Source organism: Pelobates fuscus, chromosome 5 (assembly GCF_036172605.1).
Source record: "Pelobates fuscus isolate aPelFus1 chromosome 5, aPelFus1.pri, whole genome shotgun sequence".
Taxonomy (NCBI): Eukaryota; Metazoa; Chordata; class Amphibia; order Anura; family Pelobatidae; genus Pelobates; species Pelobates fuscus.
Genome location: NC_086321.1, coordinates 197,933,115 through 197,959,595, shown reverse-complemented (window position 1 = coordinate 197,959,595; position 26,481 = coordinate 197,933,115).

The following is a 26,481-nucleotide window of genomic DNA, read 5'->3' as shown; positions in this document are numbered from 1 at the left end:
AGGAGTTTGCTAACCCAACAAGGTGTGGGTTTGGGCATGGCCTATTGGCCTGTGCTCTCTATACTTTGGCCTCCTGTGTTATGTCCTTGACGACAGCAGAATTTAAGGCTGACCAAGCTGCCAGACTACAATGAGTATGTATGTATGATCCTGAAAGTGTTTATCAATGACCAAAGGATGAGATGAAACACTGATCATTACATTCACATCATGTTGTCATTGATATCAGTTGAGTCATGGGGAAACAAAATCGGAGTCTCTTAAGCCTGCACAGAACTAGTCCATCTTCTTTTGCAGGTCATACTGATCGAGACTGCAGGAATGTAAAATTACAGCACAAATAAACGGACATTTATGCGAGACCCAGGAAAAAAGTTGCCATCCTTCCTCTGCTCATACCCCAGCTCTCAGCTAGCATGCATCAAGGCACGTTGAGGATGTTTAGTCTAACACTACTAGTAGTGTTGCAATTTTATTTTAATACTCTTATTAGCATTTCTATATAGCACTAACATACTCCACAGTATTTAAAGGACCACTATAGGCACCCAGACCACTTTAGCTCACTGAAGTGGTCTGGATGCTAGGTCCCCCTAGTTTTAACTATGCAGCTGAAAACATAGCAGTTTCTCTGAAACTGCTATGTTTACACTGCAGGGTTAAAGGGTTAATCCAGCCTCTAGTGGCTGTCTCCCTGGATGTCCTGACGGAGTCCAGCGTCAAAAAAGATCCTCATAGGAAAGCATTGAGTAATGCTTTCCTATGGGCGGGTTTGAATGCGCGCCCACCTCTGGCCGCGCATGTGCCTTCGGCGCCACTCGGAACCTGACGTCGATGGAAGAGGAGAGGTCACTAGGATTAAGGTAAGCAAATAAATGGTTACTTAACATATTTGTATTCCTAACGGTATAGTGTTCCTTTAAGCAAGTTAAAATGCTATGTGTTTTAACTGAAATACCAGTTTTCCTTTGTGCTTCCGTTGCTTTATATTTTGATTGTTTTCTTATGTTTCATCATTAGTTCTGTTACATGTCACAGAGAAAAAAAAACATTTTGTTTTCCATTAATTTAATAAAGTTTAAGAGGAAAAAAACAGCACAGCAACTCAGTCTGGCGTGCACACTGGCTTACATGCAAATACACATTTAGAAGCATATCACGCAGTGATATTAAGATTATAAAATGTTGAAACTGAGCGACTGTAATTTCAGTCAGTTCAGCCTCTAAACTAAAGCATTCATTTCAGTTTAGCTGTCTGACTAAACCTGCTTGGCAGTGAGGTATTCATGGTAACCCTATATATATCGGCACAGCTGTGCAATGGGACTTCCTGGTTTTTCTCAATCCCGCACAGTTGTAAACTGGGGATCATTTTGCTTCATATAAAATGTCAGATTATGATCCAATTACCAGAAAGTCGCTGTATTGTTCCCTTACATTAATTCCACTCTCCATTTTCCACCACGAAATGTTTCTTGCCTTGTTTGTTGTAAGTAATAATATCATGGTAATATAATACAACTAGGCATTACAAGGCCAATAAAGGCTATTACAATTATTACATTCAGAGCCAACAAACATTGGCTGCATGTATTTTGCTGACACTCCCCTTTTTCTCAGTCTTAATAAATCCAGCCATTTACCATTGACCTTTGTCATTGAATGCTGGTAGCAAAACATTTGTACTATTTCAGGCAGGACATTTAAGCACTATTATTTATTAATATATTTGTAGTTTTATAACCAGTAATATTTTTTATATATGAATAGTGTTTTTAAGACACCACACAATTACTTACTAACTTTGTAATTTTGTTTAGATTGATTGTGATTGTGCTTTATATATTGTACATAGGAGGATTAATGCAATTATATTACACCCCCAACATTGTTATAGGTACATAATTGCACCTGTATAATGCTGTTAAGAAATCTTTCAATTGGCAGAATATGTCAGCACCTACACACCCTATTTAGGCAGTTTTACTTTGTGTTTTGTGTTGCATCAGACATAAAACTCAATAAACCAATGTTAAATAAAAAAAAAAACTAAAAAAAAAAAAACACTGACTGCTCTAGATTAAAGAATGAGAAGGCGTGGTCTCAGGTCTAGTGAGGGAAAAGTCAAAACTGATTTAAAACTTGAGACTTTGATGTACCATCTATCCTCACCTGGTTAAGACTTGAAAACTCTTTAAGAACCAGAGTAAAAATAATATACCCTGTTAGAAAATTATAAATCTGATTCATGCGTACCATTCTATTTAATGTGATTTGTCTGTAAATCTAGTTGCCTTCAAACCTGCAAGCGTAAATATCAAGCAGTGCAAATATACAAATGGAAGAAATATAGAAAGTAGGTTAATTTTAAATAAATGTTTAGAATCTCAGAAATGACTAGATCAAAACCTAAATATTGTACAACATTTTGGTTTATAATGAGAGCATGAAAAATGACAGTTTGAATATTCTAAAAATGTCACTTTAATGCTAGCTGAGTGAATTGAAAATACATGGATGGGTAGATAATATAAATATATTTTATATTTCCTTTGCAGGTTCTGGGTCTAAAATTCTGTGTACACATGTACCTGACCAACGTCTTTTGTAATCTGTCTCAGAATATTGCAGAATACTTTCTGCTCTTGTTCGATGAGATAAGGGATTTTAAGTAGACTTGAGTAGACTTTAAAACTTTATTTTTTTGTGGGTGGGCTGCTCCCTAATCAGTATTTTGTATATATTTTGTTTGTTTTACAGGGGCAGCACAAATTAGAAATGCATGTTCCGGGTGTGCCCCCAATTCCCCTTTTTTTCAGAATACTTACTGCTCTTGACAGATGGCAACGGATGCTGGGACAGGTGTACACATGCACAGGATTCACTGTGTTGCACTGTGTGGCCAGAGACAGAATTAGGATTTGTTTTTAAAAATGCCTGCTTGTCTATTCATAGGACAATAAGGGATTTTATCAGTGTGAAAAATGGCGGTTAAATTCCATCTATATTTTGATTGTTCATCTGCCAGTTTTGCAGAAATTTCCAAAATTCCACTAGTTTTATAGTGATCAAAAGAACAACGGACACTGCACTCTCTTGCTCCCCAGGATGCAACCAGGGTTGAGGTTAACCAAACGTCTCTGTAATTTAGAAAGTAGACAATGGTCCCGGCACTGAAGGTGTAACCATAAACGCAGGTTTATTGGAACAGTGTACGCGCAACGTTTTGATCCAAAGGGTCTTTATCAAGCTTGGTTCAATAAACTTGCGTTTATGGTTACACCTTCAGTACCTGGCCCATTGTCTACTTTCTAAACCAAATTTATAGTCTGCCACTTTTCTGTTGGAAAGTGTTGGAATTCATAAATCCGCCGCATCGGTGAAAAAAATGGTGCGTATTTAAAATTGATGGTTAGGACCAACAGATGATAAAGTGTGACGTGTTTAATAAATTGCACCAACAATTTGACTTAAAAGTATTGGAGACACTTTGATAAAACTCCCCCAATGTTTTAGATGCAATTATTTGAAGATTTGATGTGACTTTTCCTGGGTTTCATGAAATTAATTAGAGTTAATCTTGCGGTGTTAAGAAGATTGTTTCTATTTTCTAAGAGTAGATACAGTAATTAAAGGGATGGCGGGTGTGATTATCCATGACTCACTGTATCTGTGTTTCTGCAACACATATCTTTCTCCATTAACATGGTAACATTTGGTCCTGCAAATATCGCAGATCTTTTCCATATTGTGTTAATAATACAAAAGTAATATTGAACTCACAGTGACCATGTACTTAAACCATGGTCTCTCTGTGCCCCAGGCAACTCTAATTAAATTGCATATTCAACAGAGCAGAGCCTTGTCCCTGTAAAATTCCACTTACAGTACTTTGAGCGATCCCAGTGTATAACATGTAATGCAATTAGAATGTCATGCTGCACAATAGTATCATTGTGTTTTGGTTATGCGTAAATGATGGTACATATATAATACTTTACAGTGAATTTGTGCAATGATTATATTTGTGTAGCCACGTGCCTTTTTCAGATTGACAGAAGATAACTGACTTCTTGTTCAGTCAGTACATCACATGCATACTGCACGTTAAAGGGCTTAAAGGGACTCTCCAGTGCCAGGAAACATATCCGTTTTCCTGGCACTGCAGGATCCTGAAGTGCCCCTCTCCCTCCCACCAACCATCCCATGTTGCTGAAAGGTTAAAAACACCTCACTGACTTACCTGAATCCAGCGCCGATGTCAAGCTCCGCCCACGCTTCTCCCCCGCCGAAATCAGCCGGCGGGGGAGACCTAATGCGCATATGCAGCAAAGGCCGCGCGCATTAGACCTCCCCATAGGAAAGCATTATTTAATGCTTTCCTATGGGGATTCCAGCGACGCAGGAGGTCTTCATGCTTAGCGTGAGGACGTCCAGCGTCGTTTAAAACACTTTCGGGTTTTAAGATCCCGGAAGTCCCCCTAGTGGCAGTTGGGTAATTAACAATGTAATCCTGTCTGCTCAGGACAATAGATATCCTAGTTCACACAATTCAAAAAAAATGCAATATATTCTATATTGTGAGTTTTGGGGGCTTACTCTCTGATACCAGCACCACTGACTGCTGAGTGCCACCTTATACCCTATATTTGTACATAAAAAAATGACGGTTAACAAAAACAGCAACAGATAACAAAACGTACATGTATTTTTCCAAATCTTCTTCCTATGCACGCAGAGTACTTAGTTCTCTCTACTCAAGGTGAAGGGTAATTGTAGGTCAGAAGTCACAAACAATGCAGCTACACATACTCTTACAGTCTTATAATGTGGAAACTAATTAAAGTTACATAAGCACAAACAATCCACTTGATTTGAAAACGAAAGGACAACTCTGAAAAATAGTGTCACTTACCGTACTCCCAATAGGTACTGTAATCGGAGATTCACAGGGTGAAAATCATTTAAATTTGTCTTCCGTTTTAGTTTCTGAAGATCTTTACAGGTGCCTGTTTTCCATTCTAGGTTTACACCGTCTATATTATAGGGAAACTCTCTGACACTGATATATTATTTTATTTTCTGTAAAATGCACTTTTTATAATTAGAAGAAATTAAATAATAAATATAGAACTGCATATAATTATAGTAACATACACCAGAGTCCTTGCAAATCATATATTAACTATATTGATCAAATACAGCTATTTATGGTGATAAATCTTTGGCAAAAAAGGAAATTGTAACATATGTGGGATTAAGACCTGATCACGTACTTTCAATCCCTAACTTTATGCTGTGGATAAAAGAGGGGTATAAAAAAAATGTAGGTTCCCGGATCCCTCAGATTAGAAAATGTGCGTCTTAGCCATCCTCCAGCTTCATCATAAAAATGTTGACACCATAGAATAGATGGAGAAGTCTCCATGCAGAAATTAGCGGAGATAATGATTGCTGTTTCCTTGGTCTGTCTCTAAGTCCGATTGTCCTATGTCTATGTCCAGACCATAGTTTCCTTACATTATTCATGTGTAGGTGCTTTAGAAATAATCCAGAAAATAAACATATAGTCATGTTTTAGACTCCTTCTGTGATAAATGAAATTAGACATGATATTCTATAAATTGTAGAATGCTGCTTGGAGGCTGTTGGAAAAAAAGCAGAGAATTACAATCATACAAAAAGCACAAGTTGTTTTTCTAGAAACACAGCCAAGGATTCTCCAGATTCTTATTTCATTGCAGGCTTACTGAATTTCACCTTGCCTGAAGCATTCTTAGAATTGGGGACCAGAAATGCAAGACAACATTCACTGAGATTTTGTGTGTAGGCTGATACACCATGCAATGTAATAATCTCCATACAATCAATGCAAATAAATGTGAATTCTTCCTCACTCACACACAGTGGGCATGTAGAATAGAAGGCTTATGACCCTATGGTACCTCCTTAAAGTAAAACTATAGTGTAGGGAATACAAACATGTATTCCTGACACTATAATCTTGAAGTGACGATTTAGGTGACCGGCTCCCCTCTGATCTCAGTAACAAGGTGTCTTTACTCACCATTTTTTCCACACTGCGCTGGTCTCACTGCGGCTGGCCCTGCCTCCACAGCTGAGATCATAAATCAGAATAGGAGAGCATTAGGAGGCGTATTGTGCTGTACCAATCCATATCTCCTAATAGAGATGCATTGAATCAAGCCAGAGCTGCACTAGAATAGAAAGCATCTCTAGTGGCCGTCTGAGTGACTGCCACGAGAGATTTTACTATTCGGCAATGTAAACACTGCCCTTTTTTTTGAAAGGGCAACGTTTACAGTGCTTAGCCTCCAAGGACAGGCTATTGTGTAGTGGTTCTGGTGACTATAGTGTCCCTTTAAAGTGAACCTGTACCTAAAATTTAATATTAGCTAAATCGGCCCCAAATACTTTGAATACATAATGTATTATAAAGGTAGATGTTGTATTCAATGTAAAATAATGAAATTTATGTACCATACCTTGTTCCAGCACCTCCATTTCCTCAGCTTTGTGGGTGTAACTTTTTATGTATCTTCCAGTGGTCTGCTTTGATTTGCCCTGCTTTGGATCAGTTCCCCAAGCAGGGCATACCTCCTCAGTGACGCTGACACACTGGCCTCCTTGTTAGCATGCCAGCATCTCAAAGTGATGTTCCTAGCCAACTCTAGCAGCGATCGCTATAGAGTTTCCATAACAACTGGGGTGCATGCTATGCTAGGAGGAGCAGAAGGACCTGTAAGACTTTCTGTCTCTCAAAGTAATTTCTCTTAAATTCTGCCCTTAGTTTAGTTTGATCAAAAATAACATTGTATATTTGAAAAAGTAGTCCCTATGTTTTCCTATGGCAGGCCTACTCTACCTGTGGCCCCCTAGATGTTTTAGCCTACAATGCTCATGATTTATTTAAGGAAACAGATAGCCAACGCCCATGTTTTTTTTAATGAAACCGATAGCCAGGGAATCATGGGGTTGTAGTTCAAAACATCTGGTGGGCCGCAGGTTGTGCAGACTTGCTCTATGGCAACAATCTGAATAAAGTAAAGATGAGATAAACTATTGGCCAGGGCAACATAAGAGGCAATAAGAGATGACATAAATGCCACAAGGAAAAAAAAAGATAAGTGACATTGACACTTAAGTGTAACATTTAATCACATTTGTGGTGTACTCTTAGAAAACCGGATACTGTGCATTGATTGCAAGCACCATGACCATGACCTCTGGTAATGTAACCAGTATATCACCAGTCAGTCAGAACAAAACTTCTGGGCTGGCTATTGTCAATTCTGTGCATAGTCTATGGCATCATTACCTCATCTGCAATTGTTTCCAATCTTTTTTCTCTTGAGTACCCCTTGGAAGACTATTTCCATAAATTGTACCCTACATACTAGCCAAATGTTTAGTAATAATATAGTTGCTGTTTTTTTTTTTTTAATATTCTTTATTTTTGCTGTGCGGTTAATAACAAACGGGTCCTTGGTGCCACGACAGCAATCCAGGGCAAATCATTGATATACAGTTTCAACGTGGCTAACAATAATTCTGCACATTTTTAGAAAGGTAAGTTAGATGTCATTTGGTCAAATGGGGCATATGTGACGTAGCAAAGGTCATATTGTGTGACTGATGGGTCAGGCATGCTGCTAGTGTTATGTGACAGTATTAGAAAATTATGACATCCGTAAACACTGTGGGAGAGGGTGATGCCAAGGTAACTAAACTCTTGCTACATAGCCACAGATGTGGGTTCACACATAGGATATGGTAACTTCTTGTTGCTAGTCTACTAGGTGTGTACTGCAAGTGTTTGCAAGTATCGCTAGGACTGTTGCTGGGGCCAGGAGTTTGACGCCCGGCTAAGGGGTTGCTTGTGTCGGTCATTGATGCAGTTCAGTCGGGTATGGGGGGGTGCTAGTGCGCGGTCGGAAGGTCACTCCACGGAAGTGTGCGTACGTTGCTGTGTCTAGGGTGAAGCCTAGTGTGTGTAAGAACGAGGAAAACCAAAAATATAAAACTTGTGGTGGCTTAGGGGAACTGTGGGTGTTGGGTACACCAGTGCTCCCCAACCTTTTTATCGCCGCGGACCGGTAAACGTTTGATAATTTTTCCGTGGCCCGCTTGTTTTGATTTAATAAGACCAAAAAAAAACAAACAGTCACATATATTAAAAAAAACACGCAGACACATACATAGTCAGAAAATCACAAACACAGTCACATAAAGACATAGACTCAAAATTGTGTGTATGTGTGTGTGAGCGGTGCAGTGTGTATGTGAGGGTGGCAGTGTGTGTGAGAGTTGCAGTGTGTGTGTGGGGGGCAGTGTTTGTGGGGCAGTGTGTGTAGTGTGTGTATGGGGGCAATGTTTGTGGGGCAGTGTGTGCAGTGTGTGTATGGGGGCAATGTTTGTGGGGCAGTGTGTGCAGTGTGTGTATGGGGGCAATGTTTGTGGGGCAGTGTGTGTAGTGTGTGTATGGGGACAGTGTTTGTGGGGCAGTGTGTGTAGTGTGTGTATGGGGCAGTGTGTGTATGGGGCAATGTGTATAGTGTGTGTATGGGGCAGTGTTTGTGGGGCAATGTGTGTAGTGTGTGTATGGGGCAGTGTGTGTAGTGTGTGCATGGGGCAATGTGTGTAGTGTGTATGGGGCAGTGTTTGTGGGGCAATGTGTGTAGTGTGTGCATGGGGCAATGTGTGTAGTGTGTATGGGGCAGTGTTTGTGGGGCAATGTGTGTAGTGTGTGTATGGGGCAGTGTGTGTAGTGTGTGCATGGGGGCAGTGTTTGTGGGGCAGTGTGTGTAGTGTGTGCATGGGGGCAGTGTTTGTGGGGCAGTGTGTGCATGGGGGCAGTGTTTGTGGGGCAATGTGTGTAGTGTGTGTATGGGGCAGTGTGTAGTGTGTGCATGGGGCAGTGTTTGTAGTGTGTATGGGGCAGTGTTTGTGGGGCAGTGTGTGTAGTGTGTTTATGGGGCAATGTGTGTAGTGTGTGTGTGGGGGCAGTGTGTGTAGTGTGTGTATGGGGCAGTGTGTGTATGGGGGGTAAGGAGGCTTTTTTAAAATGTATTTAATTAAAATTAATATATTCATGTCCCCCCTCCCTTCTTACCTTTACTGGGAGGAGGGGGGACATTTCTTAGTCCCTGGTGGTCCGGTGGGGATTCCCTGGTGGTGAGGTGAACTCTAGCCCAGCTACAGGGCTAGAGTTCACTCTCGCGAGATTTGGAGCGTTGCCGTGGTTACCGCGGCAACGCTCCAAATCTCACGAGAGGAGGACCCGGAGGAGCTGCAGGTAAGAGCTCCCGGGTCCTCTCTCACTCCCTCCCCTGCCGGCTGTCAGCAATGTGCCTGCAGACCGGGGAGGGAGATCTCTGATCTCCCCGCTGGTCCGCAGGCACATTGCAGGGCTGGCACTTGGGCAATGCCAGCCCTGCATTAGCCGGCAGGCTCGCACACCCCACACCCCTGGGCGGCCCGGTACCGTTTGATCCACGGACCGGTACCGGTCCGCGGCCCGGGGGTTGGGGAACACTGGGGTACACCATAACATAAGCAAGAGTTCAAGTGGTGACCGTTGCGGCTCCGACCGATGGAGGCTTCCGCGGGACGAATGCAGTCACTTTCGCCGGGTCCCAGCGTTGAGGATAGTTGCTGTTTTTATCTGCCCCATCTCCTCTTTTTTCTGTCCCAGGTTCCTCCGATTCTCCTCTGCCCCAAGTTCCCCTGCTTCACCTCTGCCCGAAGTTCCCCTGCTTCACCTCTGCCCCAAGTTCCCTTGCTTCAACTCTGCCCCAAGTTCCCCTGCTTATCCTAAACTCTACCTCTGCCCCTTTCTACTTCTCCAGGCTCCCCCTGCCTTTCACTGTGCAGACAGACACACTAACACACATGCAGATACACAGACACACACTGAAACAAATGCAGATAAAAAGACAAACAGACAGGGCCGGTGCAAGGATTTTTGACTACACAGGCGAAGAGGCATTTTGCCCCCCTTATCCCAACCCTCCAAAAAAATGCATCTTCACCTTTGTGTCTCGTAGCCCCCTTTTGAATTTCTTACCCTTATAAGTGTTTCATATACCCTCTCTTGAATGTCTTACCCCTTTTGCCCATTTGTGCTTACACCCCCCTTTAGTGTGTCTCTTACAACCCCTATTATGTATTTCTTACTTCACCGCGAGTTCCTTTGTGTCCTTCTTCCCCAGCCCATATCTATCTCTCTTTCTCTCCCCTCCACCCCTCATTCATACAGATACACACACACTGACATACAGACACACACACTGACATACACACACAGACACACTGACAGACATACAGACACACACACAATGACAGACACACTGACAGACATACACACACACACACACACACACACACATACACATTGACAGACATACAGATATACATAAAGACACACACAGACAGACATACAGATACATACACACACATGCTTGTCAAATATACACTTTTCTAGCCACCCTCCTGTTTCCTACCTTGTGAGTTTAGGACGGTGGCTTACCTGGGATCCAGAGTGCTGCCTGAGGTTGTTGGGAGTTGAAGGAGCTGGCCCTACACAGCCCCCTCCTCTCTGCCTTCTCCTGCTCACGCGCTTTAGTCTTCTTGGGAGGAAGTCCCCCCATGCCGATGAAAAGGGGGCCGGCGGTAGCTCCGCCTCAGCTGGGCACCAGCCACACTGTGTGCTACAGGGGGAGCAGAGATATGACATCAATACTTGCACTATTGTTAGTTAGTAAATGAAGACATATTCAACATAGCTTAATAGCAGGTAGTATCTGTGAGTTATAAAGCATGTGATAAATACATTAGTATGTTAAGAGTAGTCAAATGTGAGCAGGGGCAGACTGACTGGTCGGGCACTTCGGACATGGTCCGAGGGCCCGGCCGGGAGGGGGGCCCGCCATCAGGGGGCCGGGTGGCACACTCTGAGGAGGCCGGCCGTGTTCAGGGCCGGCCCTTTAAATGCTGCAGCCGCCTGAGCGCTCAGTTAAGAGCCTCAGGCGGCTGCAGCTTCTTCTTACCCCCTCCCCTGTAGCGTGGCCGAGCTGCTCTCCGGTCCGTGGTGCCTGGCCGGGTACAGGAAACAGAAACTCCTGTTCCGCGCGGAGTTTCTGTTTCCTGTGCCGGGCGGACTGACAGGAAGTGCACACTGAGTGTGCACCTTCCTATCACTCCGGCCAGGCACCGCGGACCGGAGAGCAGCTCGGCCACGCTACAGGGGAGGGGGTAAGAAGAAGGGGAGGGGGTTAAGAAGAGGGGGGTAAGAAGAGGGGGAGGGGGGAGTAAGAAGAGAGTGGGGTAAGAAGGGGGTAAGAAGAGGGGGAGGGGGGAGTAAGGAGGAGGGAGGAGTAAGAAGAGGGGGAGGGGGGAGTAAGAAGAGGGGGGTAAGAAGAGGGGGAGGGGGAGTAAGAAGAGGGGGTAAAAAGAGGGGGAGGGGGAGTAAGAAGAGGGGGGAGTAAGAAGAGAGGGTAAAAAGAGGGGGAGGGGGGAGTAAGAAGGGGGTAAGAAGAGAGGGAGGTGGGGGTAAGAAGAGGGGGGAGTAAGAAGAGGGTGGGAGTAAGAAGGGGGTAAGAAGAGGGGGGTAAGAAGAGGGGGAGGAGGGGATAGAAGAGGGGGAGGGGGGGAGTAAGAAGAGGGGGAGGAGGTTGTAAGGGGGGGGACAGAGGACCCGGGAGCTCAGCCTGCAGCTCCTCTGGGTCCTTCTTGCGCGAGCACAGAGCGTTGCCGCGGTTACCACGGCAACGTTACGGCTCTTGCAAGAGTAAACTCAACTCTACTCTGGTGGTCGCAGTGGTGAGAGTGAACTCTAGCCCCATAAAAACACTGCCCCCACACACACACACACACACACACCATACACATTCACACACTGCCCCCACACACCATACACATTCACACACTGCCCCCCATACACACACACTGCCCCCACACACACCATACACATTTACACACATTGCCTCACACACACACACACATACACTGCCCACCCATACACTGCCCACCCATACACATACAGCCCCCCATACTAACATTGCCACACACATACACAGCCCCCTCATACACACATTGCCCCACACACCCTACACATTCACACACTACACCCCCTCACACACACTGAACCTTTCACACACACTGCACCCCTCACACATTGCACCACTGCTCCTATACCCTACTACAGCCTCATATCCCAGCAGACCCCAGGTAAGTTGTCAAACTGTTCTTAAACGGTTTGACTACCTACTCTGGGAGGGGGGCCCGGCCCTCCTGGCACCATAACCACTACACAGAGCAGTAGTGGTTATTGTGCATGGATTATTTATTTAAATAATCTACAAGTGCCCCAGTAGCCAGCAAGCCAGCCAGCCCACAGGCCGGCCAGCCAGCCCACAGGCTTACAGCCAGCCAGCCAGCCCACAGGCCGGCCAGCCAGCCAGCCAGCCCACAGGCCGGCCAGCCAGCCAGCCAGCCCACAGGCCGGCCAGCATGCCCACAGGCTGGCCAGTTGCCAGCCAGCCCACAGGCCACCAGTTAGCCCACAGGCCAGTAGCCAGCCCACAGGCCTACAGCAAACCACAGGCTTACAGCCAGCAAGCCCACAGCCTGCCAGCCGCAGCCAGCAAGCCACAGCCTGCCAGCCAGCAAGCCACAGCCTGCCAGCCAGCAAGCCCACAGCCTGCCAGCCACAGCCAGCAAGCCCACAGCCTGCCTGCCGCAGCCAGCAAGCCCACAGCCTGCCGGCAGTAGCCAGCAAGCCCACAGCCTGCCAGCCGCAGCCAGTAAGCCCACAGCCTTCCAGCAAGCCCACAGACTGCCAGACAGCAACAGTAATTAAGGTAAGAGGAGCCAACTTGGCCTATGTATCAGCGAACTATGTTGTGTTGCTATATTGTGAATAGGAACCAGAGTGTTGGAGAGACCCCCCCTCCAGGCCCCATTAGACTCCATTGTAGTCTCTAATGGGACCTGGAGGAAATTCTTTCTAACACACTCTCTAAAGGACACTGAGATAGCCTCTGCTAGAATGATACCCCCTCCATGGCCCATTAGCCCTCAATTGTAGTCTCTACTGGGGCGTGGAGGCGACTGTTTCCAGCAGGGACGCTGAGATGGCCTCTGTTAAAAAGACCCCCTTCCAAGCCTATTAGACTCCATTGTAGTCTCTAATTGGGCCTGGAGGGGATTCTTTCTAACACACTCTCTAAAGGACACTGAGACAACCTCTGCTAGAAAGACCCCCCTCCATGGCCCATTAGCCCTCAATTGTAGTCTCTACTGGGGCCTCGAAGGGATTATTGAACTTTTGTTCCTTGTGTCTAAAGATTGTGTATGGTGTGGCTGGAGGCGGTTCATGGAGGCGGGACAAGGGTGGCGCTTGCTGCGGAGTATGGGTGGGGCCTGTAAGGGGGCCCTTGATTTATTTTGCCCGGGGGCCCTGAGGGTTCTCAGTCCGCCCCTGAATGTGAGCACACCGTGTTGGCTCTTCCAGGTTGCAAACCTGGAAGGTTGCAGAGGGGACTGGATTGCGTCCATTGTGACTAGGAAAGGATAGAGGTAAATAGCCCGTTATCGGGTTTTGGGCACCGCAATGCTGCCAAGGTATTTTAACCCCCAGAGAACCAGACACACCCATGTATAAGTGTGTCGGGTTCTCTTGGGGTTAAAATACGTTATTTGGAGGGTGCGCATTCCAGTTTTCCAACTTGGAATTTTCACAGCTGGTCATCATGCACCCATGTCCTTTTTGGGATATTTTTAAAGCTGGCTAATGTAATTTACTCCCATCAAATCATATATTTTTGAAAAGTAGACAACCCAGGGTATTCAATATGGGGTATGTCTAGTCTTTTCTAGTAGTCACAAACACTGGCCAAATTTAGCATTTATATTTATTTGTGTGTTAAAAATGCAAAAAAACTATTATGAACGTTAACTTTGGCCAGTATTTGTGACTAAGTGGCCACTAAAAAAGACTGAACATACCCCATTTGCAGAATCTTGGGTTCTCTTCTTTTGGAAATGGTATGCCATCATGGGGGTAATTCTCATTCCTGGGCTACCATACACTCTCAAAGGCAACATAACCAATCTGGCAAATGTGAAAAAACTGAAAATCAAGTCTTATATTTGACCCTGTGACTATAAAACCTGTACATGGGGGGTGCTGTTATACTTGAGAGACTTCGCTGAAGAAATATTATTGTTTCAAAACTGTATAACATATCACAACAATGATATCATCAGTAAAAGTGCCGTTTGTGTGTGAAAAATGGAAAAACTTCATTTTCCCTGACAATATCAATGTTGTGATATGTTTTACTGTTTGAAACACATATATTTGTGTTCAGCAAAGTCTACCAAGTAAAACAGTACCCCCCATGTACAGGTTTTATGGTGTCTTGGAAAGTAACAGGGTTAAATATAGTGCTAGCAAATTAAATTCTCTGGACTTTTGGCCTGGGTTGTCAGGCAGGTCCCCCAAATTGCAATCAATAAAATTACTTAATTATGTAAAAATATTACATTAATATGCACGTAGAATTTAAATATATATATACATATTTATATATTTGAAGTCTATGAGTATATATATGAAATTATTTATGTAATTATGTATATGGACATTATAGATATATATATAATTTCATTCTAAGTGTATTTTGATATAAATATATATATTAATATCAAAATACAGTTACAATTAAATTACATATATATAATTTTAAAAATGTGTTTTTATTATTTTATTATTTTTTTATTTATTTTTAATTAATTTTTATTTATTTTTTATAATATATAATATATGTATAGTTATTATATTATATATATATATATATATATATAGACATGTGTAATTTTACTCTAAGTGTATTTTTATATTACTATATATATATATTACTATATGCATATTAATTATTAATAAAAAAATACACTTAGTATGACATTAAATATATATTTATGTATATATAAATATATATTCTATATTCTGATAAAAAAAAGACAAAAACATAGGAAAAAGAAAAAAAAAGAGAAAAAAGAAAGGAAAATATGTTATAATCGTATTGAGCATGTACTTCTTCCCCTGGTAACGCTATTATTTATTGTGGAAATAATAAAAAACGATTTAAAACAAAGTCATTCAGTCACAGGCATACAAAGACATACACAGCCATATACATATAGTCATACAGAGACATACAGACACAGGCATACAGAGTAGGGGCGGATCCAGATCCTAATCTTGGAAGGGGCACTGTAGTGGGGTGTAGTGGGGTGATAGGGACTGTAATTGAGGAGTAAGGGGCTGCAGCAGGGGGCTAGGGGCCGTAATGGGGGCACAGTGACTGTAAATACGGTCTGTAGAGAGGGCCACATGGGCTTTAGAGGGGAGCACAGGGGCTGTAAAGGAGGGGCCCAAGGGTCTGTAGAGAAGGGGCACATGGTCTATAGAGGGGGGGGGTGCACATGGTCTGTAGAGGGGGGAGGCACAGAGTCTGTATAGAGGGGCACAGGGCTGTAGAGGGGGGCACAGGGGCTGTAGAGTGGGTAAACTTACCTGGATACAGCGCCGGGATCCTCCTAATTAGAACCACCCCTACCCTTCCCATGAATATTAGAACCACCCCTACCCTTCCATGCACAAAAGAACCCCACCTACCCCTTCCACGCATATTAACCCCCTACCCCTTCCATGCATAATAGTACCCCCTAACCCCTTCCATGCATATTAGAACCCACCCTACCTCTTCCATTCATATTAGTACTCCCCTAACCCCTTCCAATAATTTTTCTACCTCCCCCCTCCTCCCATCCATATTAGTAGCCCCCCTAAACCCTTCCAATTATTTTTCTACCTACCCCTCTCCCCCTATCCTTATTAGTAGCCCCCCCTAACCCTTTCCAATTATTTTTCTGCCATGTTAACTAACGCCAGTGCTGGAGTGCCGCCGTGTTTACATTAAAAGGCCTGCAGGGACAGGCTATAGACACCAGAACCACTACATTAAGCTGCAGTGGTTCTGGGGACTATAGTGTTTCTTTAATGTGAGGTAAATTAGAGATTAGTGCCACGAATAATATGCTAGATTGCCTACTTACAACCAGATGAGGATGATGATGGGCTCTAGCTGCAGTCTGGCTCCACTGGTCTGGTGTAGAACAGGCTCTCTGGTGGTCACAAAAATCAATGTTCTAGGAGAACGGGAAGCAGCTCCATTTTTGGGGGCCCTTTACAAAGCTCAAGGTGTGGGTCCCAGGGTCCACCTTCATGTTCCACCAATGAGTTTGTTCACAGGGGGTGGAGTGTGTAGGGGATGTCCTGATATGTGTGCAAGGAATGCATTGTGTGAATCTGTGTTTTTATGTGTAAGGGCTGCAAGGTGTGTTTCTGTGAATGTACGGGATGCAGTGTGTGCGTCTGTAAGGGGTGCATTGAGTGTGTGTACGGGGTGCATTGAGTGTGTGTAAGGAATGCATTGTGTGTTTCTGTGTGTGTAAGGGTTGCATGATTGTGTGAATGTGTGTGTGTGTGTGTGTGCACGGGGTGCATTGAGTGTGTGTAAGGAATGCATTGTGTGTTTCTGTGTGTGTAAGGGTTGCATGATTGTGTGTGTGATGGATGTCAATCTCTCTCCCTCCCTTGTCACTCTCTTTCTCCCCCTCCCTCCCTCCCTTGTCACTCTCTTTCTCCCCCTCCCTCCCTTGTCACTTTCTTTCTCCCCCTCCCTCCCTCCCTTGTCACTTTCTTTCTCCCCCTCCCTCCCTCCCTTGTCACTTTCTTTCTCCCCCTCCCTTGTCACTTTCTTTCTCCTCCTCCCTCCCTTGTCACTCTTTCTCTTTCTCCCCCTCCCTTGTCACTCTTTCTCCCCCTCCCTTGTCACTCTTTCTCCCCCTCCTTTGTCACTCTTTCTCCCCCTCCCTCCCTCCCTTGTCACTTTCTTACTCCCCCTCCCTCCCTTGTCACTGTCTTTCTCCCCCTCCGCCCCCCCCTTGTCACTCTCTTTCTCGCCCTCCCTCCCTTGTCACTCTCTTTCTCTCCCTCTGCCCCCCTTGTCACTCTCTTTCTCCCCCTCCCTCCCTTGTCACTCTCTTTCTCCCTCCCTTGTCACTCTCGTTCTCCCTCTCCCTCCCTTGTCACTCTTTCTCCCCCTTCCTCCCTTGTCACTCTCTTTTTTTCTCCCCCTCCCTCCCTTGTCACTCTCTTTTTTCTCCCACTCCCTCCCTTGTCATTCTCTTCCTCCCCCCTCCCCTACCTCTGTTGTAGCGTGGCCGAGCCCTGTATAGTCCGCGGGTACAGGGAGATTTTGTTTCCTGTACCCGGCTGGACTAACAGGAAGTGCACACTCAGTGTGCACTTCCTGTTAGTCCGGCCGGGTACAGGAGACAGATGCTCCCTGTACCCGTGGACCATACAGGGCTCGGCCACGCTACAGTGAGGGAGTGACAGGAGGGAGTGCTGATCGCTTCCCTCCTGTCAGCCCCTCTCCTCATGCTGCGCCCGTGCGGTGCGCCCTCATGGACGCACCAGCCCGGGCAAAGCTGCAGCCGCCTGAGCGGCTGCAGCATGAGAGGGGCCGGTGGAGATGGGGGGATTTCCCCATAACCTATCCCCCCCGCATGATTTGCATCCACCCCACCCCCCCGGTTCCTACGCCCATGCTGTGCCCCTCCACCACAGCCCCTAACTCCCCTACTACACATCCCTTCCACCACAGCCTCTATTCTCCCATGTGCAGCCCTTATCCACTACTACAGCCCCTAACCCTCCTTTTACACACCATAACCCCATTACAGCCCCTATTCCCTTACTACAATCCTTACCTCTACTACAGTCCTCCCCACTAGTGCATGGGCCACCTGATGGATTCTTAGCCTATGGTTCCCAGCACGTGTGGTGCGACTGCCCTTACTGATTTTTTTGGGGGGTGCACCCCAGAGGGCACTGGATTGTACCATTGAGGGTCTGCCTACCATGTGTTGGGAACGCTTGCTCTAGTCAGCTGTAGTGGTTATGATGCTTGGAGTAACCCTTTAATGTAACTGAATATTTGAACATTTTAATAAATTTGACTAAATAAAGAATGTCAAAAAAACGCAGCAGGATTTTTTGTTTGGCTGCATCTTAGCTGAATAAACCTGCTTTGTATATCTCTTACCAGTAATATACACGGAAATACTACAATAATTACACAAGGGAAAAAACTCCCAAGTCACAGGTTAAGAAGAAATATGGTGTAGTGCTTCTAGGCCGTGCTCTCAACTGCTCCAAGTATGTACATTAATCAGCTTATGTAAATGAAGCAAAGTTTTTAAAAAAACACCCCAAGGAAACAAAACCTATTGTACTGTCTCAATTGACTGTTCCATCATGCAATCTTTGAACTGCTTTAGTGCCATCTACTGGTCATGTTTTATTAGTACATGCAACAAAAAACTATAAATAAATCAAATATAAATATACAGTTGTGCTCAACATGTGAAACGCCTTGAAAATACCAATCAGTACTGTTCAATCACTTATTAAGAAGTGGACAATTCAGGGATCTCATGATACCAAGCCAAGGTCAGGTAGACCAAGAAAGATTTCAGCCACAACTGCCAGAAGAATTGTTTGGGATACGAAGAAAAACCCACAGGTAACCTCAGGAGAAATACAGGCTGCTCTGGCAAAAATACTTTGTGGTTTTTTCAAGAAGCACAATACAATGATACTTGAACAAATTTGAGCTGCATGGTTGAGTTGCCAGAAAAAAGCTTTACTGCGCCAATGCCACAAAAAAGCCTGCTTACAATATGCCCGACAACACCTTGACACGCCTCACAGCTTCTGGCATTCTGTAATTTGGAGTGAAAAGATCAAAATATAGCTTTTTGGTCACAACCATAAGCACTATGTCCTGTCCTAATGTGTTTTATACCTCACCTCATATAGACTGTAAGCTCATTTAAGTAGGGCCCTGTTCATCCTATCATTCCTGTAAGTTTTCTTGTAATTGTCCTATTTATAGTTAAATCCCCTCATAATATTGTCAAAAGCTACGGAATCTGTTGGTGCTATATAAATGGTGATAATAATAACAATAATCACAAGGCCTATAGTGAAAAGAACACCATCCTCACTGTGAAGCATGTTGGTGGCTCACTGATGTTTTGGGGGCTGTGACCTCTAAAGGCACAGGGAACCTTATAAAAATTGATGGCAAGATGAATGCAGCATGTTATCAGAAAATACTAGCAGACAATTTGCATTCTGCTGCACGAAGGCTGTGCATGGGAAGCTCTTTAACTTTTCAGCATGACAATGCCCCTAAGCTCAAGGCCAAGTTGACCCTCTTGTGGTTACAGTAGAAAAAGTGTTGTCTACCTCCTTCTCTCTGGTGCTCCATTTCTCAGGAAGGCGTAATTAAAATGTATGGTGTCAGTGTGTGCATGTAATTAAGGTGGCTGTATGTGCATAGGGGCTGTAGTGTGTGTTTATTTGGGGGATAAGGGTAGTAGTGTGTGTGTGTTGTTGTGTTTAGGGGCTGTAGGTTATGCTTGGGGGGAAAAGGGCTGTAGAGTGTATATAAGGGGGATAGGGATAGAGACTATAGTGTGTGTTGGCGCTGCAGGGTGTGTTTGGGCAAATGAGTCTTTGGCAGGGCTGTATTTACCAAAGGCAAACAAGGCACTTGCCTAGGGCGGCACTTTCAAGGCGGCGGCGTAAAACACAGCCCAAGCACCCAGGCAAATGCCTTGTATGCCTTGTGTCCTGGGGTGCCCAAGAGCTGGCCAGCTGGCCGCATTAGGGCCCCCCTTAGCAGGCTGGTGAGGAAGCGCTGTCCTCCGCTCTTCTTGCTCCATTGCCTGCCATTCTGTGATGCCGGGAGCTACAATATGATGTCACTCCGGACAGAGTGTGTCAGTATATTTGTATCTGAGAGTGTGCGTGTCAGTTTGTATCTGGCAGTGAAAGTGTGTGTTGGTTAAACAGTGTGTGTGCCAATGACTGTATGTGTGTGCCAATGAGTGTATTTCAGTGCATGTATCAATGAAGGTGTGTGTCTGTCAGTCAAAAAGTGGCCCTGAAACAAATTGGTGGGGCAAATTTAGATAAGGGAGGTGCCTGAATTTAGTCATGCCTAGGGAGCACAATTTCATAATACACCACTGGTCTTTGGTGCATGTGTGCAGGGAAATTGAGGCTGTAGTGTATGTGTTGAGGGATGTAGCGGACCCTGGGTAACCCGACCGGTTACCTCTGCTAATTCCCTTCCTTCAGCCGCTCACAAACCACTCTAGAATATACAGAGACCCATTTCCCCCCAGTAACTGGATGAGACTGAGTTCTGGAGGTACAACACAATTTTATTGGCCACACACCGCTTTTATGCATATCCCCGTGCAAGGGTTCCCCAACAAAACATCCCAGGATCCTCCCCCTCCCTGGGATCCTAGTGCGGGAAGGGGACTCCGTTCCCTTTGTCCCCAAAGCCTGCCACCAAAACACAGGGTCTCCCACCCCAGATGCCAGGGGGTCTTCTTCCCAGGAGCATCTGTGCTTGGGAGTCCAGGCGCTGGAAAAAGGGACCATCCCATTGTCTCCCAGGCACAGAAAAGCACGCCCGGGGGAATAGAGCTAGTCTCGGGCAAAGGAAAGCCTGCCAAACCAGCTAGTGCCATACAAGCGTCCACACCAATGTCAGGGACCCGCACAACGGCTCCTCTTTCAACTAACCCCCGTTTGCGAGGTCCCAGTGTGGAACCCAGACAAAGGAAGCATCATTTTTCAAGGTATAAATGCTTCCCCTGGCGGCCACCCAGGGGAGCACACATTAATTACTTCCTTTGCAATTTCACACCTATGTTGCAAGTGCGAACGTTCTGATTAATTAGTACGAACGTTCTAATTTGGAGCTGGGGAGGTCCTCGTTCGAGGAACGTACGGGCTGGGAAACAACCCACGAACACTCCTGCTGGTTGATCCCTGGGGGTCTGGTGGAAAATGCTGTAAAACTGCATCCCTAATGTGTGCATACCACCCCTTCCAGTTGGTGCCAGAGGAATATACCAGAGCATTGATGTGGTAGCCCTGGGGTAATGTCCTGATATAGTAGAATTATCAGGGAGTCCTTCTGTGTTGGCCTTGACCACACTGCAGTGAGGAAATTCTTTGATCTCCCCACTGGCTGGGCCACGCCTCTCCTACCTGCTGCCACAAAGCCATGGCCACAGTGTCCTTTGGCAAATCTGGTCATTGCTGCTGGGTATGCTATAGCATGCAGTAGCGAGTAACTCTTTTTAGTTAATTTAAAAAAAAATCTTTATTTATTGCTGCACATGAAATACAGTCATGGACGTAATTCAAATGATAAGCTTCAGCTTCATTTTTCATACAATGAAATCAACAAAATGATAAGATAAAGTAGGGACTCTTTTGTCATATGGGCAAAGCCAAGGTTGAAAAACATTGACAGAAGATAGAGTGTACACCTCAAATTTTTTTCATTTTTAGAAGTAATTGTGAGAGATTCTGTGGTTTCCCATTATTCTTCAGAGTCCTCTGTTTTGTACTCTCACACATGTGTGTATCTATAACAGTCAAAAGGGCTCCTGGTGGAAAATGGCAGCGCCCATGAAGAAAACATTCAGTTTCACCTGAATTGGGTCTTTAGAAATATGTAATGTAATATATGCTGAACTAAAATATAACTTGAAATGAAAGGTGCACTGTGAAGACTGAATTTGTTATTCAAGTAAGTTTGATTTTAGTTCAACACATTTCACCCCAAGTTTGTAAAATAAGACCCTTTATTAAACAATTAATCTAAGTAAGGCCTCAATTTAAATTTCAAATTATAAAAAATTTTTGGATAAACTTAAAAAAATTGTTTTCAAAATATGAAAATATCAAAATATATCATATGCAAAAAAAAAATATATCAATATATCAAAAAACGGTACAAATATTAGAACATTTTTCAAAATATTAAGCCATTTGAAAAGCTTATCCAAACATAATAAAATCGAGTCTGAAGTCTGCATTACAAGTATGGCTCCTCCAACACATATGAAAAATATGTGAATTATGTTAAGTGAGACTTTTTTTGTTGACTATTATTTCTTTCTTTTTTTTTATCTGGTGAAATAAAATGCCAGACATTTACTAAGACTTTCACTCCACGATGAGCAGTTAGCACTGAAGGACACATGAGGGCATTTTGCTTGACAGTTTTCAAAATAGATTAGCCGATTGAGTTTTGATTGCAGGAGGCAAAGCCACTCTAAATCAGTCGACAAAGTCATTGTTACAGTACAAATAGGAACACAGAAAAAGATTCTAAATGTTCTGTGCCATTCTAATCCTTCATAAAAAGAAATTGTATTTATTAGGACACGACTACCGGTGTCATATTCTCTTTGTGGTTTGTGGTGTTTTGGTTTTTATGCATTTGTTAAAAAGAAAATAGCAATGATAAAAAAATATAATTTTCTGAATTTTTGTATGTCTTTCCAGGAATTTCATCCACCTCATGTGCAGTCAATTTGAACAAGAACAGGTTAAACTTTATAAGTTAGTCTCTCATATTAAAGGGTTTCTATAGGCACTTACACCGCTTCATCTCAGTGAAGTGATCTGGGTGCCATGCCCCTCTAGTTTAACACTTCAAGTAAATATGTTGTTTTGCAGGGTTTAAATGCCTACACTGGCTGCCACTCAGACATTTCCACAGAATATTCTATCGGAGGATCTCACAGAGTCTGTGAGACCATCTGATTGGTGCAGTGTGGTGTTTTGTCACACATGCACACTAGCCTCCCAATGGTTCTCTGTGGGAAGCACTGGTTTGTTCACGTATGTTCTGGACATAAACAAAATTATCTGAGGTTGCACGGATATCTATATATATATATATATACTTTATGCATTTTGCTTTTAGGTGGTGTAGCATTAAATTCTTGGGACTACTCATGTGCCAATGGAAATCTATGTAAAGCAGACAGGTTCAATTACTCATGGCCACTTAATGGTCAGCGAGGTGGCAAGAGTATGCTGCAGGTGGCTATCAAACATAGAATGTCTTAGGAGTTGGATTACTGAAAGGTCTCATGGAACTCATAAACGGAATATTGCATATGATCTGCTAAGTACTTGAAATTCAAGTGGCCTGACCTATTTCTGTCTGCATTCAAGTAGAGAAGGTGCTCATGTTAGCATCCATTGTCCATTTATAATAAAGGTACCATCACATTATTTGCTGGTACATATACAACTTTGCCCAATTTATATTTGTAGAACAGAGCAGGACCTTAGGCAACTACCCAGGGCGCAGACAGGAATTAGTCAGGGGATCAAGAACCATGAATATGCGTGACTCCATTCACTATCCCTATTGAAGAATGAAGGTATACCTGCCCAAAACCGGTAACCTGCTTAGAGCCCTGTGTGATTCTATTCCTTCCCTGTTTGAGAACTGATGACCATCAGCTGTTAGAATGGGTATATAATACAAGACTGTAAGGCGAGTGTTACTGCTGTCCCTTTATTACTGATTATTTTCTCAATTCTAGCTATTCCATTCCCTATGATCCACAGCCTATTGAATGGTTTCCTTTTGCATGTATAATCAATGTGTAATTTAGTGTTGGTTTAGTGCCCTCTACTGGTTATTGACTAGAATAAAAATAACTACAACTTCCATAGAAATAAGGAGAAAAATTTAATATGCACCTTGCCCTTTGAAAATATTTATGTACTCATTATCAACTTAAGGTGAAGGACTGACAGCATATCAATGCATTTTTTGTTTATATGGAGAGATAACTGACAACATGGATGGGTCTCTCAATGCTCCTGGGTGGGGTTACTATTATGTTAGTTGCCAACCCCGTGCTGGGGGCCTGGTATAAATATCTGTGTAAGTTTTCCGGTGACTCCTCTTTAGTGCCCACAAGCTGCACCTCTTCTTCCAGCACTGTGAACTGTGAAGTATGGTTACCATGCATTTTAAGGCATTTATGTTGGTGGCAAGGACATCCTTTTTGCTTCTGATTTTAAGATCAATGTAAACATATTTTTTTACACGGTGTTTGTGTGTTTCTTTACCTAATATTTTAAAAAGCTCACACATGGCAGATCCATTTAACTGAATACGTGAGATGGATTGGCTTGTGGGTTGGCTTGGGGATGTCCGGGAATTAGGGTCTGTAGGTTTCCAGTGCGGTTTGCCGAGACAATCCATCCACCTAATTGTTCTGTTTGGCTGGTCGATATTGCTTTGTAAAGTTGTAGGGCCATGCTCCAGTGTAATAGTCTCATATTGTCTCCAGCTATATTTGTAGATATGGCTGTAACTTTTGTCGAGCCCAAGCCAGAGCCAGACACTCCTTCTCCATCGTGGCATAGCTGACATTCCAGGGAAGGAGCTATCTGCTGATAAAAGCCACAACGTGCCCCTTCACCTTGTTGCCAACCTGGCTCAACAGTGCTCCCAATCCAAACATCGAAGGATGTGTGTAAATGAATAAAACTTTGGAAGTGTCAAGTGCAGCCAGTACTGGTGCATTGGTCAGAGCTGTTTTCAGTTTTTGGAAGGCCCTCTTACCCTCCAGGGACTTCATGAGAGATTCTTTTTGGTCGAGTCAGTCAGGCGTTTGGCAGTGGTGCTATACTCAGGTACAAACTTGTAGTAATCAGCCACGCCCAAGAAAGACATAATGTGCATTTCTGTGGGAATCTGAGGCCAGTGATCTACCCCTTCAATTTTGGCTGGTTAGAGTGCCTGCTTTCCAGACCCTACATTGTGTCCTAAGCACTGCACCTCCATCATTCCCACATAAAATTTGTCATATTCTATTTAGCAATGTTGATATGTGCGTGAGGTGTTCTTCCCATGTTTGGCTATAGATGGCTATGTCATGCACATGCAAAGTCCTGCAGTACGTCTAGAACAGTGATGGCGAACCTATGGCACGCGTGCCACAGGTGGCACGCTGTGCCCTCTCTGTGGGCACGCGGCCATAGGTTTGTCATCACTGCAGAGTAGGCGCCTGCCTGCCCGAAACGGCAGGCGCCTACTCTGCTTCCTTATCGGCAGGACCGGAAGCAGGGGGGAGGGATCGAGGAAGCAGCTCTCCTGTCCTCCCGCGAGCTCTGTGGAGCGTTGCCGCGCGTTACCATGGCAACGCTTCACACAGCATCGCGCGGGAGGACAGGAGAGCTGCAGGACCTGTCCTCCTGTCCTGCATACCACCACCGGACCACCAGGGATGGCTGTGTTCCCCCCCTCCCCTTCACCAAAGGTAAGAAGAAGGGAAGGGGGGTACTGATTTAATAAATATTTTATGTTTAAAAAAAAATTAATGCATCTTCAACTCCTCCCCCTACCCACAGCACCCACAGCCCCCCTACCCACATCACCCCTACCCACAGCACCCCTACCCACAGCACTCCTACCCCCCTACCCACAGCACCCCTACCCACAGCACTCCTACCCCCCTACCCACAGCACCCCTACCCACAGCACCCCTACCCCCTACCCACAGCACCCCTACCCACAGCACCCCTACCCCCTACCCACAGCACTCCTACCCCCCTACCCACAGCACTCCTACCCCCCTACCCACAGGACCCTTACCCCCAGCACCCCTACCCACAGCACCCCTCCCCCTACCCACAGCACCCCTACCCACAGCACTCCTTCCCCCCTACCCACAGCACCCCTACCCCCCTTTCCACAGCACCCCTACACACAGCACCCCTACCCACAGCACCCCTACCCACAGCACTCCTACCCACAGCACTCCTACCCCCCTACCCACAGCACCCCTACCCACAGCACTCCTACCCCCCTACCCACAGCACCCCTGCCCACAGCACCCCTTCCCCTACCCACAGCACCCCTTCCCCCTACCCACAGCACCCCTACCCCCCTACCCACAGCACCCTACCCCCCTACCCACAGCACCCCTACCCACAGCACCCCTACCCCCCTACCCACAGCACCCCTACCCACAGCACCCCTACCCCCCTGCCCACAGCACCCCTACCCACAGCACTCCTACCCACAGCACTCCTACCCCCTACCCACAGCACCCCTACCCACAGCACTCCTACCCCTACCCACAGCACTCCTACCCCCCTACCCACAGCACCCGTACCCCCCTACCCACAGCACTCCTACCCACAACACCCCTACCCACAGTACTCCTACCCCCCTACCCACAGCACCCCTACCTCCCCCACACACACATCACCCTTACCCCCCCCCCACACACACACAGAACCCCTACCCCCCACACACACAGCACCCCTACCCCCTTAGACACAGTACCCCTACCCCTCCCACACACAGTACCCCTACCCCCCCACACCCACAGCACCCCTACCCCCCTACCCACAGCACCCCTACCCACAGCACCCCTACCCCCCTGCCCACAGCACCCCTACCCACAGCA